Source organism: Cydia splendana, chromosome 3 (assembly GCF_910591565.1).
Source record: "Cydia splendana chromosome 3, ilCydSple1.2, whole genome shotgun sequence".
Classification (NCBI taxonomy): Eukaryota; Metazoa; Arthropoda; class Insecta; order Lepidoptera; family Tortricidae; genus Cydia; species Cydia splendana.
The window spans coordinates 11,846,859-11,866,091 of record NC_085962.1 but is presented as its reverse complement, the minus strand read 5'-3'; the positions used below and the strand labels follow the sequence as shown (position 1 = coordinate 11,866,091).

Genomic DNA, 19,233 nt, shown 5'->3' with positions numbered 1-19,233 from the left:
GTGACACACTGTTATACCATTTTTAGAATGACCCAGATACCGCAAAGTAAATTTCACGCCAACAAATCCCGACGCTTGGGGTCTTCACACTGGTGCCACAATCGTATGCGGCGTCAGTGTGATAATCGCCTTAGGGTTCCGTTTTACAATTTACATCTTAAGCGGCCCACTGATTAACAGTCCGCCGGACGGTATCGGCCTGTCAGTTAAAACAAAATTTTGACAGTTCCGAACAACCGTCAGACAACACGACGTCTCAAATATATTCTATAACAAATTAGCTTCAATGTTTGTGCCTAACGTACGTCCCAGGGACAATTCCTAATTATTCATGCGATAGGAGTAAAAAAATCTTGCATGAATATTTATGAAAATACAAAATGGCCATACAAAAAAGGCTTTGGGAGAATAAGCCGTGTGCCTTTTGGGGGTAATTATATTACATATTTTTACACGTGGTCAGAAAGAGTTTAAGCATGCGTCAAAATAAAGATTGATTGCCAAATTACTTACTACAGTTTTCCCTATTCTAATAACTTTCAGTTAGGCTCTCGTATTATAAAAGACTTTAAAAAGATTTTTTAAATGAAACTTGAAGCTTGCTCATATAAATGATATATCGGCTAATAATAAATGATAGGGGTCATGAGGAAAGTTGAAAAATATTATCCCTCATAAGCACGACTACCTAACCAAAAACATTCTAAACTTATTTGAGATAAGTCATTAAACTGACCGTGAAAAATGTAAAGGGCTACGTTAAATTGACGAAACACACCCAACCTCACAGTATTCCTTAGTTATACATGATATTATGTTCGAGTATCATTAATCTACGTTGTGGCCTATAAAGAGCCTATAAATATGTAGATGACGAACTTCAGAAGAGTTGTCTTTATAAGGGAATATCATTCCGTGTGTCTTAATTACAGGAACGGAGTGTTATTCACTTTTCACGTAGGTCACACCAGTGATAAGCGTCATTTTTCCCGACTACGGCGAAGCAAAAAGGAGGGTTATGATATTGACACATATAGGTACAAACTGTATGCTTATCTGAAATGTAATGTAAGTTGGAATTTGCTTCCATTTCATTTTAAAATGATAGCGTAATTTCGATTATATGGGAGCGGCTTCTTTGGGTTCGTGTGACTCTTAATATACGTACTTACCTATATAGCCCATGAGGCCCATTCTAACTTACACTGTGACATCTAAATGATGTCAGTAACTCGTGCGTCTCGCTCGTGCCAATACACGTATGGACAAGTAGTTACGAGCGAAATGCTAGACTGACATCATTCAGATATCATTTTGATGTCACAATGTAAGTTTGAATTAGCCTCTATTACAGTTGTTTATTTTCAGAAGCTTCACATATTATGTGTACCGTTCGCGAAAAGCCTCAGTGCTCCCTCTAGACCAATGCATCCTTCTCGTAACGAGAAAACATCAAACTGAATTAGCGGTAACGTTATTTCGTACCTAAATGTTTTGTTTACGAAACTTTGTTTGGTTCATTTAATTGTCATGGGCTTGTATCTTTAGCAAAATAAAACTGGAGTCCAGTTACTATAAAAGGGAATGAAGACGAAGTGTATTTGGCTTTAAGAAGTTTCGGAACAGTTCTATGTTTTGTATATGTCGTAGTCAGATCGTATAATCCGCCGTATTACATTACGGCTAGCCGTTATCAAAAACAGGGGCGTTTTGAAATGCGGCGGTTCGACGATTAGCCGGATTGTCATTGCGATACGTTCTTCAATAAGGCGGCCAACGTTTAGCCGCATCGTACTACTATTTTAGATTGTAGAGTGACCAGTTCTTTCGGTCGCCTACGTAACCGGAGTTTGACAATGTTTGCAATTTAATTTATTTTTACCATGGTCCCACCGCACTACATGTGTTTATTTTCCAAAACATTTCCTTCGCAACTTAAATAGACGGAGCCCCGCAAGCGGGGCTCCTATTTCTGGGCGGTTTGCCCTTCGGGCATCTGAAGCTACCTAACGAACCTAACCTACTTACCTACCTACGCTTTTTTCCCCAAAGTGTAATGTTTTCACGGACGTCTCACTAAATCAATAGGTAGGTAGGTTAGGTTCGTTAGGTAGCTTCAGATGCCCGAAGGGCAAACCGCTCAGAAATAGGAGCCCTGCGAAGCGGGGCTCCGTCTAGTTAAGTTGCGAAAGAAATGTTTTTTGAAAAGAAACAGTCCGACGAACTCCAGATTTGATGGACACCCCAGCGTTTGTCAGGCAGCGCCACGGGTGTTAAAAATGGGAACTAAAAACTGTCAAAGCGGCGGCTAATGACTCGCTGTATTACATTACGGCTAGCCGTGTTGAAGAACGTATGGCGCCGAATACATTCCGGCGGATTCTCATTCAGCCGCATTCAATCCGGCTAATCGTTAAACCGCCGCATTTCAAAACGCCCCTGTTTTTGAAAACGGCTAGCCGTAATGTAATACGGCGGATTATACGATCCGACTGCGACATATACATATGTGAAAATGGTGGCACGATCTTGATGTAAATATGTAGTCCGGAAATATTGGCCTGATATTGTCATATTGTTTAGACAGAAAGAGAGGGAGGCATTTTCATAAATAAATGAAAACTGTAATAACAGTGGTCTGTTATTCAAGTAGTAATTCTAAATCTAAATCTAAATAAGCCTTTATTGCTGTTCTACAGTGATAACAATATTACTTATTTCTTTTCCGACGATTGGGTTTTGTAGCAACAGCTTGTCTTTCGACAAAGGCCTCCTCTAAAGATTGCGATTTCTCCCTATCTCTTGCAAGTCTAATCCATTCTGGGCCGGCCACTTTTTTGAGATCATCTTCCCAGCGTTTCCATTGGCCACCCTGGTTCCTTTCACATCCTCTTGGGTACCATTCTGTTATCTTCCTGGTCCATTTATCAGTTTTTTCTCTTATCATATGTCCTGCCCACTTTCATTTTAGTGTTTTACATATTTTGGTCGCATCTTTGAATTTGGTAAACCTTTAATTTTGTTTAGTTCTATTTTTTATCTTTTATTTTTACTCCAATTACACTTCTCTCTATACTATTTTGGCACACTTTAATTTTGTTACTTAATTTTTCAGTTAGTGCCCATGTTTGGCACCCGCATGTTAAATACGGTAGGATGTAGGAGGTAGGATGCATGTGTACTTTCCTTTTTTCCTTTATGGGCATTTCTTGGTTTTTCATGACTTCGCTAAGTGATCAAAACCTTTTCCAAGTTTACTGTTGGCAAATCTTCTATCTTCTTTAGCCATAGTATCACTTGTAGCTGTTAGCTGACCCAAGTATACATACTCATCCACGTAGTCTATTTTCTCCTTATTTACCATGATGCTGTGACTTTGTGAACCGTTAGTCATGATTTTGGTTTTGTTTGTGTTCATTGAAAGCCCTGCTATTATGCTTTGATCTGATAGTTGTTGTAGCATTAGTTCTAGATTTTTTGGACATTCTGAGAATAAAATCAAATCGTCTGCAAAACGCAAATGACTCAGGTTTTCACCGTTTATATTGAGTCCATTATCATTCCATGTGAGATTCCTGAATATCATCTCTAGGGTCGCCGAGAACAATTTAGGAGAAATTGGATCGCCTTGTCGGACACCTCTTTCTATATCGAACTCTTTTCCCGTTGCTTCTAGTCTAATTTGGGCAGTACTTTTGGAGTATATGTTTTTAAATAACCTATATGTCCTCTCTATCTCTTACGGTTTAGGCTGTGGCTTACCCTTTATGTAGCGAAATGTCAGGATACCGCATGAGGCGTGCGCGGCGCGGGATACCTATACATAAAAAAAAGATAAGATAAAAAAGATAAAAAATAGTTTATTCAAGTAGGCATATTACAATGCGCTTACGAACGTCAAATAAACCTTTACCGGCTCCAACCGTACACCTCTGCCCCGAGAAGATTTAAAACTATACAAGTAGTATGATTGAAGTTTGTTGATTATTGTATAGTTCAGTGGTGGGCAAAATTTCTTCATGAGGGGCCAAAACTTGAAGAAATTTCAGAGGAGGGCCAGATTTACAGCAAAATTGCATTTTTATTATATTGCTGGCTATATTATACATCTTTTCAAATGACCGGCGACGGGCCAGATCAAACCCTTGTTTTTAGTGGAGCCTAAAAACAAGCCAAACTACAGTTTGTATCTTGATTTCATTACTGAATGAATGAAGTGCTTAAGAGGGGAGTGCATTTTAAAAATGGTTGATCTCTAACATCGCTCTGCTGTTATCGGAGAAGACCGGTAAAAGCTAATCGTAGATGTCACTCTCGACGATGGTACTGCCGTTTGTACGGATTTTGACAATGCCTTAAACCAGCGGTCGGCAACCTTTTTTGCGTAGTTTTAGTAGCGTAGTTAACGATGAGTAAGTTGACGCGGGCCGCACTTTGTTAATATTTATGACTTTATCAGACATTGTCGTTTCTCAATATTACATAGCCAGAGAGGCTATGTAAGTTTCACGAGCCGCATGCGGCCCGCGGGCCGCAGGTTGCCGACCGCCGCCTTAAACAATACATTAGTTGCCTTCCTCATTATAGCAATTTCATTTTTTTACGATAACTAGAGAACTGTAGAACTTACTGACCCTTTCTTGCGCTTAAATGAAAGGTATTTAAATTTGCGACAACTTTATTCATAGCAATATATCTCATAGCATGAGCGGTTGTGCCGATATTTGTCCTGAAATATAGGAAAAACAAAAAAAAATCATTCTAAGGAAAAAAATACCCTTTTTTTAAAGTTCCATATCTCATGAACTATTTAATATGAGGCGCTGTACATGAGCTTAAATTGTTCCAAATTTAATGTTCTTTTAACATTACATAGCAAGTTTTGACCACAAACCCATAGTTTTATAATAAAAGTGCAAAAACTGAAAAAACTCCGGAATTTTTGCAGTTTTTTGCAAATTACGCAGGGAGCACAACTTTTTTTTGCTTGCAAAACATAGTTTCACATTCCTCCAAGGACTCCAAACAACATACAAAAAATATAGAACTACATCACGCAATGTTTTTTTATAGTAAGATTTGACTGGTGTATTATTTGACTCAGCATTGTTGGTGTAACACACAGGAACACTGATTTTTTGTTGTCGTGCAGGCAAGGGAAAAAAAGCGCAGACCGAGCGCCCCTACACGTGCAAGCAATAACCACTTGACCACACTACGTCAAATCACTTCGAAACATCGCTCAAAAAAAGGGCAGTCATTCTTAGATTCTAATGCACTCTCAAAATGCGCTAATGGTGTGCATTGCAATTTGCGTCAACATAAAACGAGCATCGGTAACGCGCTAAATTTAATAATAATTGCAACAGCTCAGAATTCATACGTGCACAACCTGAATACTATACGCGATATAATCCGGTAAAATTTGTTTCGTATCTAAAGTCATTCTACATTCAACCTTATTCAGCCAAATTCAAAAATTACTCGCGTTATTACTTTTCATATTCACACCGCCCATACCCTTAAGTGGGTATGAATGAAGCACTTAAAGTTACCTCGAAATACAACAACAGTCATTGATAACTGCAACTTGAAACCCCAGTGATAAGAACACATCACAACAAAATATTCCAAAATGTAAACAAACGGTAAGACTTGCGTTACTTTACTATGTAAAACTCAGTATAAACAATTCCTGCAGATTTATTTTTTACAGGATTATTGAAAGAAAAGATAGTTGTATAGGTAGTTGAAAGATATATCTTTCTAATACAACTATCTTTTCTTTCATTAATGAAAAAAAAAACGATATTCGATTTAACCCGTGTGGCATCCTAGGGATCTACGTGGTACGTAACTTATTTTGCATTCACAATAAAAATGTGAAATATTTATACAAGAGAGCAAAGTTTGATATTTCTTCGAGTGCTTATTTTGAGTCCCGCCCAAGTAACATTTTAGTCCTATAATTTTAGTTTTTATCGCTAAAAGCTTGTATAGACGTCGTATTAAGGTTTCAGAGGTGACCACCTGTCGTATGAAAGCGTTTGGCAACACCTTTTTGCTCTATAGGCTTATACAGCTAATATAATTATTCTATAAGCAATTGATGTCAAGGTTTACTTCATCATTTTATAGGGCCGTTATAGGCGTGTAATATAACAGGTTCAAATATAACCACTATAGAGCAATATTACTGTATAATAGTATTTGGAATCACTTTTATGCAACTAATTTGCGCTATTAAGGTTCCCTGTAAGCCACTATAGTTTTGTGTTTTAACAGTGACAAAAAACCCAACTATACAACGATTTTAGGATATAGTGGCTTTAAAGATCACTGCTATAGTACATAATACTTTAGTAGTTTGCGCTATTAAGGTTCCCTGCAAGCCGCTATAGTTTTGTGTTTTAACAGTGACAAAAACCCAACTATACAACGATTTTAGGATATAGTGGCTTTAGAGATCACTGCTATAGTACATAATACTTTAGTAGTTTGCGCTATTAAGGTTCCCTGCAAGCCGCTATAGTTTTGTGTTTTAACAGTGACAAAAACTCAACTATACAACGATTTTAGGCTATAGTGGGGTGATTCTTAAATTGTGTCCAAAAAAATTTTTTTTTCATAAACGTTTTTATTTTTCACATATTATTACATATATCAAAAGTACATACAAAAAGCAATTTTTTGATTCATATGGTCAAGTTTAATACCCTCAGGAAAGGTAAATAAAATGAGTACATAAACACGGTTGTGACAAAGTGTCCCTCAGTCGTGACATTTCGGCATTTTGCTGGCCAACTCGGCTATTTTGATTTATATTGTTATTTTAACATAGCCTAAGTCACTCCTATGACTATGACAAACCTAATGACAGCTCAGACGTTGAAATCCGTCAAACTATAAAGGCTGTAGAGCGTGACAAAGAATTCGATACACATCATACATACATACAAGCGAAAAACATTTTTTTTGCTTTGGCAGTCGGGCAATAATAGCAAATGATATATAGCTAATAAAAACGTATTTCTGAAAAGTGCATGTGCCTCTAAATTAATCAAACGAATTAAGAATTACACGACCACGTGTCTATATGTCACGACGTGGACTCAAAAGTCCGTGGCGGTGACAGATTTTTAAGGCCACGGTCGTGATAATTTGGAACATGTTCGATATTACATAAACATTTCCTTTGATTTTGCAAATGTTATATAATTAGCTTAATCTGCAATGTATGAGGTATATCTTATGTTACAAACGATAACGTGAAACCCCAACTTACTTTGAAAACTCTAACACGGCAGTGACGCGTTAAGGTTGACCGATTTTTCAAATGAACACAAATAAATAATTTTCGACAAAACTTCTCCCTTCAGCCATTTGTAAACCTGACAACAACACAGTGTTGCTGTTCTAAAAAAACTTTAATTAGGCTGCCAGTAGTAAAGATAATTTTCTACCGAGTACCACATGTTTATATTACCACGTGCGGTGGTGACGCGAAAACTAATCACAAAATGTATGTTGTTTAAAATTATATAAAATTGTTATAAATCCATACAATTTTTAAACAGTGCTGTAGAACTAGGATTAGTGTTTTATATTTGATATAAATTATTGCAAAATCACTTCATATTTTTTCAAACAAAAATCAAATATCACAAAATCTGGGGAAGTCACACTACACGGTCCGTGACATTTCGCACTTGTAATCTTTTTTTATATGTTTCTAATACTCTTAGGACAATACATTTAGGTTGACCTAAAACTAGAGGTAAATTTCTAAGTATATTGATATAGAGTTTACTTATTTTCACAAAAATACATGCTATTCTTACGTGTTACACAAAAAATGCATAAGAATAAGAATTACCCAGTGGCTTTAGAGATCACTGCTATGGTACAATAATACTTTAGTACTTTGCGCTATTAAGGTTCCCTGCAAGCCGGTATAGTTTTGTTTATTAACAGTGACAAAAACCCAACTATACAACGATTTTAGGATATAGTGGCTTTAGAGATCACTGCTATAGAATATAATACTTTAGTAGTTTGCGCTATTAAGGTTTCCTGCAAGCCGCTATAGTTTTGTGTTTTTACAGTGACAAAAACCCAACTATAGAACGATTTCAGGATATAGTGGCTTTAGAGATCACTGCTACAGTACATAACACTTTAGTAGTCATATGAACACTATTATAGAACTGTTTTGCTCTATAGTAGCGTTTTTGGGACATATATTTATAGAGTTAATAAGCGCTTTAGTAGTTTTCAAATCCCAACTATATCTCATAGCGGTAAACGTCACAATGACTCTTTTATATTACAAAACTGTTGTATAGTGGTTTTGTTTTTTCTCTTAAAAGACAACAGCGTTATAGCTGAGTTTTTATGTCTTTTATAAACCGAGTTAGATACATAAAGGTAGAAAACGACTACTTGTAAATGATAAATTTGATCTATAATGGCTACTTATATCTTGCTTATATAAGTTCAGGCCTAAGCCACATAATGTGGTTCCGTACAAAATATTTTTATATTAATGAATTGATAAAAAAGACCCCAGTGATATTAGTGATTGTAGTTCAGATTTATCATTAATGATTTAATACAAGCATAAAATCGTGATGGTTTAGATATTTATCGACATCCATTATTAGCACATTTTTTTACCAATTACACTGAAAAAGAAAACAACAGTAATGACTACATCCAAATTTAAAAAAATCCTATGTTTTTCTAAAGAGTTTGTATGTGCAACTGGGTCACAGCAAAATTCTTTTGGAACCCTAATTTTAATTATGTTGGCGGTGAATATTTCGTCGTAAGTTCTATAGTTAGCCTATAAAAGCGTCGGATTTACTTCTGGGCTGTATAGTAGTAACTATGGTGAATATCATAATATTTTATTAAATTATTTTATTAAAAACATAAATAAATAGAGGGGGCATTTAAAATTCCTCATTAACCTAATACTATTCTAACGGTAAAACTTCCGTCCCATATACTTTTTGCACTAAGGACCGAATTATTCGACATCTAAATGACGCATATTAATATAAAGTCTTTATTTATCAGCATTTTACTTAGTACCGTTTTTGTGAAGTAAACACACAACAAAACCACTCACAACAGTTGATGGAAAACTTGATAGCAAATTGCGTAGTATAAGAACTATGAATTCTACTATAGTATAAAAAAGCACTATAATAGAATTTCATATACTACTATACTATAAAAAAAGCACTATAATGGAATCTCAAATGCTACTATAGTATAAATTAACACTATAATGGCGTTACTGACAACAAATTAGCACAAGAGTCATGCATTACATCACTTTTATAGACCTAAAACGTCACGACTGACACTGCTACAGGTCTACTATATCACTGAATGGCACATAAGATGCGCCATTTCGGCTTTATACAACCTTCTTAGGTCTTTTATAGGACCTTAGGTGGTATTTAGGAAACGTTCTATCGACTACTATAGTACCACAAATTGTTACTTGCGTGTAAGCAAAAGATATAGAATCTTGAGCGTAGGAAGGGACTCAAAAGCGCATGAGATGTAAATAACTTTGATCTCGTTCTACTGTGTGATGAAGAAGGATTACCTAAATTTTTCAGGTTCAGGATGTCTAATATTTACGTTCTCACTTCTGAAGTGAAAATTTGTGTGTACAACACGAGATCAAAGTTATTTACATCTCGCGTGCTTTTGAGTTCCTTAACCTACGCTCAAGATTCTTAATTACACTATAGAATCTTTCGGTTGCACGGGACTCAAAATAAGCACTCGAAAAAATATCAAACTTTGATCTCTTGTTGTACAAATAACTGTAATTTAAACTCAAATAATTTGTACACTTATAGTGCATAGTATATTTCTTTCCTTTTTTTGAGTATCGTATAATTTTCAGTGTAAAGATTTTTCAATAAATAAAAAAGTGATTTCGAATAAAAATATACCTAAGTTTAAGTGTGTCATTTAGGAGCCCACGTGTAGTATTTTTGTTTCATCTGTGTGGCTCTGTTTTTTTTTGTTTTTTATTATATCTATGCAATCTACTATCAAAAATAAGTTGTACACTTAAAGTGCAACGTATATATTATTTCTTTATTATTTTTCTTGTGTCATTTAGGAGCGCATGCGTGGTAGTTACTTCTTTACTATTTTTCTTTTCGAGTATCGTATAGTTTTAATTGTTAAGAATTTTTAAGAAATAAAAATGGGAAAAACTGATTTATATGAATTCATTTTCAATGTACCCGAAGGTCGTGAGAGGCACGAGATCTGTGGATTTTTATATCGAAAAATTTTCGCACTCGCTTCGCTCGCGTTTTCAATATCTAAAAAATAATGTGACTGATTTCCATACTAAAAGTAAAAATGAACAACTGTCTATCAAATTGCGTTTTTTATCGAAAAATTTTCGCGCTCGCTTCGATCGCGTTTTCAATAACTTTTTAGGATATAGCAAAGGTGACATTCGGGTGGCGACTGCAGCAGCATTACTCTGTTGCTACGTTACTGCTGCAGCACTGTCAATTTTCGTGATAAAATTATGTGACTGATTTCCATACTAAAAGTAAAAATGAACTGTCTATCAAATTGCGTTTTTATAACGAAAAATTTTCGCGCTCGCTTCGCTAGCGTTTTCAAAAACATTCTAATATATGATAAAGGTGATATTCGGGTGGCGACTGCAGCAGCATTAGGTACTCTGTTGCAACGTTACTGCTGCGGCACTGTCAGTTTTCATGATAAAATGATGTGACTGATTTCCATTCTCAGCTGTAATGCGGCAATTAACGTCAGTCAATTTAACAAAAAAATTCAATGTAATCTTGATGACACTAGGGAGAGGGGGCACCATGGTCTAGAAATGCTAAGGGCATCAAAATACCTTAATCCGGCACTGGTCGTTTGCGGAGTCAAACGATTTGCGACTCGCATTTTATACGCATTTCCCAAAAAAAAATCGAATCATTCGCGAAAGTCTCGCAACGCATTGAGGTTACAAGGGGCACGTGGTCTTCCTCAGGAGTCTGAAGAAGACCACGGTGAGTGGCGCTCTAGCCAGGCAGGCCGCTTCGCCTTCGCTCGCGCGCGTATACCTTACTGTATCGTCCGATATACACCTACTACTCTGTCGTTTAAATCACGTGTAAAATTTTAATAAGGGCGAAAAAACCTATTGATTTTGGAGTGTTGTTTTATTTAGTGGTACCTAACTGTAAAATATTTTATCTGGACTACAGTCCTCTAGCATATCCATCTGTCAACTTTACTTCAAGTTCCGCCTCCATGGATGAGGGAGAGAAATTAGGATTAGAAATTGGCCGCTAACTGACACAGACCGGATTCCACGCGGGCGGAGCCGCGGGCTCAGGGCACAGCACAAATAAATAAAAATTAAAACCGGCGCCCGGCCCCTGCTATTTTCACTCAACATTGTGTCAAATTAATTCATATTAAATTGTAATCGTGTTTTTTGTATAAAATGAGTTATTGTGATTAATTTTTGCAATTCGTGATTGTAAGTGTAATACTCATGTAACCAATATTTTGTTTTATTGTGATTTTTTTTTATGTAATAAATACGTCGTTCATTATACGTATTTTAACTATCAACAGTTTTACAGCTGCGTCAGTTGATGACCAGTCGTGTAACAATATAACGCATTAGCGTACCGGCAGAAAATAAAGGAAAAAAATAACGGACCAAAAATGAACTTTACTTTGCATGTGGCATCCCGAAAGTAATTTGTCAAAAAATTCCTATCCCTTACCGGGTAATACGCATACAGTTATATGTATACTATCATAGAATATACATTCTATGGAAATATCAGAGACATTTCAAGTCTTTTGTTGCCTGAGCATTGATATACGAATATCTACATCATTAACCTTTTTGGTCAGTAGCTACGTAACGTAATGAAGCAAGCCCACGGCAAACCATGCAAATATTGGGACCAGGACTGTTATTGTCATCTCTTTTCATGTAATTCGCGTTCTAACCAGTGTAAGTGTAATCCCTAAGTACAATACCTTAAGGTTGCATTTAGTACTGGATAGTTCGAATCAACTCCTTGTCAAGCAATAAGAATTACAGCGAAACCCTTTGTGATCCTGCTTGACTTGAACTGACCCTTCTAGGTATGCCTGTATCTTCGTTAACATGGCAACTCCGGTAATTAAAATAGAACTTGGGGTTGTTTACTTCCCATGTTAATTCAGATACAAAGGTTTAATCAAATACTAAAGCTTAACTAAGGATTGTGGCAAAAGGATAGATAAGTTTCTTGGTATTCCTCGATGGGATTAGCAGTGCAAAACGGTAAAGGGTAAAGGGCCTAAAATGTAATTTGATAAAATATGTATATGTGTAGAATGTTTCTACGGAAAACCTACGCAAAAACTATTATGAATTTGATGTACTTTAAAAATTTCAGAAATTTTATTTATTTTTTAGTAAGTATAGATTTATTTCTCTTAATAATATATCCTAACTGCGGCTGGTGACATCTTCTCCATTCCGCTCAAGGTCAACTTAATACCCGCACAAGGATTACATGACTGAATTGATCGTAACTTTCAAGATAATCGTATCTTTCAAACTTAATATATTTATTTGACCTTGATATTCACTTCAACGCTAAGGTTGTCACTAGGTCGTCAATATACCTGACGATATCCAATGAATTGAAGTTTTCACACGTTTTAACACATTCAGTGCCAGTGACTCCCTAGGGGAGTTCACTGTTCGTAGGCGCTTTTCGCTACATACGGTTTTTCCCGTGTTATCGGCTACGCTCGTAGCGCGTAGCTCGGGCTGGCACTGAATGTGTTAAGGATGACTCCCGCTAGATCGGGCCGTGCCCGGGCCGAGGCGTCCGACATGTCGTTTTCTATGACGGCTGATCGGTAATCACGTGGTGCTTTCCATAGAAAACGAAGCGCCGGAAGCTCCGGTCCGGTCTAGCGTGAGTCAACCTTTATACGGTGATACGCTCTTTATTTACGATTACGTCGGTAGCAATCAAAATCACGTTTCTAAAGCGGAGCAAGCCATCCAAGCCAGAAAAGCATACACAAGCACAAACAGTCAAACATGGACACGAACTTTTTCGTCAGTTAGAGAAAAACCTATTACGGGTAAAATTTCAATATTTACCCGGTAAATACTAGTAGTTACTGAGAACTCGCGCTTCGCCAAAAAACGTGCAATTAAAAAAGTCTTTTGACCACAGAAATATATAGAGTGGATTTACATCCATCTATTTTATGTTCTTCGAGATGGCTGCCGTTTTTTAAAATGCCGACTGCGTATTTATGTTATAAAGCCTTTCGGATTTTCAGATATCAATTTTCAAGATGATAATTCCAAAAGTGAAGAAGTACAAGATGGCGGATGTTTGTTCCATTTTTGATTGTGGATTCCTACTAAACAGCCTTTTAGATCCCCATATCAACTTCTGTATTTATCAAACTAATTATGAAGAAAATAAAGACAACCTTAATATTAACCTCCGATCTCGATTTTTAAGACTCGATTGTATGATAAGATAAGCCACATAAAACGCACAGTTTTCCGCGTACCCGACAAAAATAATTCGGAATGCCAAAATGTGCCCCTAGCCGGGCGTATATTCGTAGTTGAATGTAAGAAATTCGATTAATAATAAAAATGTGTAAGCAATTTTCGATTAAATGCAATTTCGATCGCGTCAGTCAACTGAATAAAAAATATCACACGGTTATTTTAAATTACATTTTGTGAGCCTTTTATCAGATTAAAATAAATAGGTAAGCACATTATTCTAAGGAGTTCTAAAGTTCCGAACAAAAGCTATCATAATAGGTAGGTACTATGATCAACTCAGATGAAAATTTAATATCTCTTAAATGCACTTGCATTTTCACAACTATTTGAATGATGTTCAAATGCCGAAGTATTAAACGCTTTTAAATTGCGCTCTTCACAAATAGTATGTTCAACCCCAGTATTATTACTTTTGCAGAATGTCTGCCGATATTTCACAAAAATGTGCTAAGTGTATTTGCTCTTGCAAAATATATAAAAAGTCCGCTGCAGCTATATTCAATACAGTTAACTCCGTTCAAAGTCAAAAGAGATTTTTCCCGCAGTTCGGCTAGCTCAATATCGTGTACCTACCCTTAACTTTTGCATTTAAAACGTAATTTTTATATGGGATGTGGGAGTTTCATTTCATTTTTATCTTTAATTTTTAAAGCATTCGAAGTGAAGGTAATATTCACTTATAACTGAGTAACTGTTCAACTAACAATGTAATGAGTAACTGTTCAACTAACAATGTAATACAATCTGTTTAACAATGTAATACAATGTGTTTTAAATTATTTAATATCACAACACTTAACTCGTACTCGTATGTGTATTGCTCAGACTACATGTGATTAGAGCTAGCGCTATGTACAATTATGGTCATTTTAAACATAGTCATGGTCAAATTTAGAGGAATGCAATAAAATGGTTTAATTAATGGATTACTGCACCTAAAGTATGAGTGCAGTTTATTCTTATGTTGTTATGTAGCGGTTTATTTAACATTACACATTTTAAAACTCTTTTATAATAGAAGGACTGCGTTACGAGATGATTACGTAGTTTCGCCTCGGTGTATCCTACGTAGTATCCTCTAATACACGGAATATGTACCCCTATTATGCAAGTTCTAGTTATGTATATAAACTTTAATTGTGTTAAAGCGAGTCTCGATACGATACAGTTTAGATTGCTCGGCGGAGTTCGCGTTTGCGTTCTGCAAAAACAGATGATTTAGCGTGGTTACATGATAGAGTTTGCAGAATCTGCCCACAGCGTCCCTTTCCAGATTATATCACAGCTTAGGTAAGCGGTTAAGTTGATGTATTATATATGTATATATATATATATATACATATATATATATATATATATATATATATATAGCCGTGAATCTGAATATTGCAAGCGATACAATGTTTAGAGTATAATGTTTTTATTAGTATATCGGTTAGAACAGAACGAAATTATCTTGTGTAAAGTTTTAGGTACTTGTAGTATCATTTTTAAATGTGATTGCGGCAATTATATTAGTTTATGTGACTGCTACATAATGAAAGGCATTAAAATACGAGTATGGGTTTATGAAACGAATGAAATGAGTTTCATAAAAGGATCACACGAGTATTTTACGCGGCATTAATTTATTAATAAATTAACTAACGATAGAAACTGTCAACTTAATTTAATGTAAATCGAAAAACCTTGCTTTCACACGCTAGAATAGGATAATGAAAAACGATCTTTCACGCCAAGACAGTCGGAAACTAAATTTACATTTGAATTGCAGCTTAAGACTTACGGAACTCATACCAGTGGGTTATTGTGTTGGTTCAAATTTCCGAATCATGGGCGTTGATTAAACTTGAAATTATTCTCATTAATTTTAAATTATCAAAACAGCGCATAGGTAACATTTTAAACTGAAAATGAAAAGTATTCTTCACCACACCAGCTCGGAAAGGCTTACTTTGCACTTCAAAAACTGATCGCAAAATTGCATTTTATTCACATGTGAGGCAAAGTAATCAAATGCACATTTTGAGTTGTTTTCTTATGTTTGCTGGTAGAATTGACTTTTAAATGATGATTTTGGATGATAATTATTTAATAACATTCATTTGGATTTGATTTGGTCTGATTTTGTTTAATATTTTACGTTTAATATTTGCTTCGGGTTGGTGTGGTGAAAAATTTTGTGTTTCACACGGGGGCAAATTTTGTTTAACCCTCGTGCTTTGAAACCCTCGCAACGCTCAAGATTCATCTCGCTACGCTCGTGGTTCAATTTTGGAATCTTTCGCTTGCTCGGGTATCAATATTAGCGCGAGCGGTTAAACAACAACTTTGCCCCCTTGTAAAACAAATAACTATTTCACCTCAGCAGCTCGAACAAGGGTACTTTGCTTCTTAAAAATAGTGAGCAAAATGCGATTTTGCTCACTGAGTCATTTTGTCTCACTCAGTGAGCAAAATGCGATTTTGCTCACTGAGTGAGACAAAATGACATTCAAGTGACCTTTATAGTCAAATGTCATTTCAACATGCGGGGTCTAATACAAGTTCGATATACTTGGGTTCTATTATCTCTGTCCCTCTAGGTATGTTCTCACTGCTTAGGGTGAAAAATTTTGTGTACTACACGAGATCAAAGTTATTTACATCTCGTGCGCTTTTGAATCCCTTACTACGCTCAAGATTCTAAATTAGATTCACTCGCTACGCTCGTGAATCTATTATAGAATCTTTCGCTTGCACGGGACTCAAAATAAGCACTCGAAGAAATATCAAACTTTGATCTCTTGTTGTACAAATAACTATTACCTACAGTGAATTTTGCATTTAAAGTTTAAAAGTGCAAAGAATATTTGGGCTGGTTATTTTTGAAACTGTTCACGTATGTCAAATTCGTATGTACCTATGCAATTTAAAATGATAGATTTGGTTGGATACGTACGAATGAAGAAGATATTTATGTTTGTCGGAAAATCTGACAAAAAATGACAATCACCCAGAGCATACCACAATAATAGACATCAAATCAGTCTCGTGGACGTGGAATTTTGATGACCGACTATCTCCATTCCATCATTCTTGCCTTTTAAGTAACACGGACGCCAAATATTCTCGAATTTGATGTTATGGTATCTGCTTTGATGTCGAGTCAGGACCAAAGAGCTCTTGAGTACCGACCATGAACATTATGGTGCAGACTATAACAAAACTGGTCTTATAATAAAGCCAAGTCAACCTTTACCATTATACTTCCTCTAAACTATTTCAGAACACGCGATTAACGGCCCGATTCGAACCTTAAGATACGTCAAATATTACGTCTAGATACGATATGGATTATACATATATGTCAGTGTCAAAAGTCGCGTTTCTTCAAACAAACTCGTCACTTTTGACACTGACATATCTAATCCCTATCGTATCTAGTCGTAATATTTGACGTATCTTAAAGTTCGAATCGGGCCGTAAGTTCCTCAGCGGCTAATCACGATCAACAACAAATCTATTCACATACCGTTCAACCACAAAGGCCCGGCCGAAATTGATCATAGCCAAACAGAATGTTCCCGTATTGTGATCAGGCCTAAGCTAATCTACATTGCAGTTTACAACGCACGAACCCCTATTGATCTTGTTGGTTAGTGTTTATAATGGTGGATGAAATCTGTCCTGTCCATTGTTGGGCCATTTAGAACTGTATAATATTAAATGAATATGAGGTGCACTATGACACAAAGAATAGCCGGAGGTCGCTGGTTCAAATCCCGGCTCGTACCAATGAGTTTTTCGTAACTTATTTATACATTTGATAATTTACCAGTGGCTCTTCGGTGAAGGAAAACATGGTGAGGAAACCAGACTAATCCAAATAAGCCCTAGTTTACCCTGAGTTGGAAAGTCAGATGGTAGACGGCGGTATTTAGTGGCTGGGTTTTCCTTCTAAATGGGTGAAGCTGTAAATTAACATATTATTGGTCCCAGGCTCTAAATATCATTTTGGACCCAAATAAAATCAAAGCGCGCTTGTCACTAACCGCGATGACACGCAATCGGAACACATTTTGAGTAAATTACCTCGTTTGTCGACAAAATAGATTGATTATGTCTAACCGCATTGTATTGGCCCCGAATTGAGTTTGGGCTGAGATTTTATCACGAAGGAAACGAGCTTTGGTTTCTGTTAAATTTTTTCCAACTGTTTAATTATTTACCTGCTAGGTAAATTTTATCCAGCTGTTTAATAATTTACCTACCTAGATATGCGTTTTCACTTTATAGAAACTATAGTTTTACTTTGACTAGCCGACTTAAAAAAAAGAAGTAACTATTTTATGTTGGGCTGTGGATAAGATTAACATTCATATTTATTTATTTTATGATAATAAATTAGGTACACTTTTAATTTGCAACAATGTCAAAATCATGATTCTCTTCTCAAATCGTCAAATATTAGGTACATAATAAAAAATAAATAAAATATATCAACATTGACACCCCGCCTAAAGTAAGGACGCTAAGCCCGAAGATTTTCGTACATTGACGTGCCTTTTCCTATCTCTATCGCACGAGCATATTTATATTGCTGTCCCGTTTGCACAATGGCATTGACCGCCGGGTCAGTACCATACATATAGTTAGACCAAGAAAATTCTGCAGCGATTTTAATAGCCCACGCAGTGCAAGTGTTATTTATACGTCATAATGTCATAGAAGTTTGACGTTTAAAATAACACTTGCAATGCGTGGGCTATCAAAATCGCTGCAGACTTTTCTTGGTCTAACTCTATATTATGGGAGGTAGGTTAGAGATAGGAACAGGCGAGTCAATGTACTAAATTCTTCGTGCTTAGCGTCCTTACTTCAACTATTCTTTGGCTCTATTTGTGTGGGGTCATTATACACTACAGAGTAAATTCGTCATCTATGTAAGTTTAAATCCTTGGTCCTTATTTATATGCATTTAAAACACAAGATTACTGCATAAATAAAGATATGACAACTTTTACCTCTATCCTGTAGTACACGAAAGTGCATGGATGTTTGTATACTGTATAATAAATACAGTAGGTATCCATTCGTTGAGAGCACGTCCGCTTGGAGCAGCACTAGTACCTAGTGACGTGAATTTGAAATTACCAAGACTTTCATATTTCATATCTATTAGAGTAAAAACATAGGGCCCGATTCGGATTTTGAAATAGACATCTATTAGATATCTTTTAGACATCACCAAGATACGATAACGATATGTTTAAGATCTAACCTGTCAAATTTGACATTTGCGTGATTCTGGAGATACACTTGAACGATTTCAACAGGATATGACTTAGAGATCCAATTCAGACCTAATAGATATCTTACTCTATCTAACGTAAAAGTGACATTGGTTGCCCGAATTGCGCTGCAAAAGAGAACTAGTTGATATCTAAACTATAACGTATCTAGAATGGATCTAGTACGTGTCGTCTCTTGTGAATATCTTGAAGTTCGAATACGGCAGTTTTTCTCATAATTATATCCTGGATCTGAAAATCCTTAATATAAAATAAAATTTTACTACTACTAGTTATACTATACGTGTGTTGTGCTATGTATGGGGCCCAATACATTCCACG

General features: G+C 35.9%; 1 protein-coding gene across 3 annotated transcripts in view; it reads left to right on the top strand.

The window, feature by feature from the left end:
- The window catches only part of LOC134806792 (hemicentin-1-like), a 181,021-nt gene that overhangs the window by 100,881 nt on the left and 60,907 nt on the right, over positions 1-19,233 (top strand). The gene's annotated exons all lie outside the window — the stretch shown is intronic.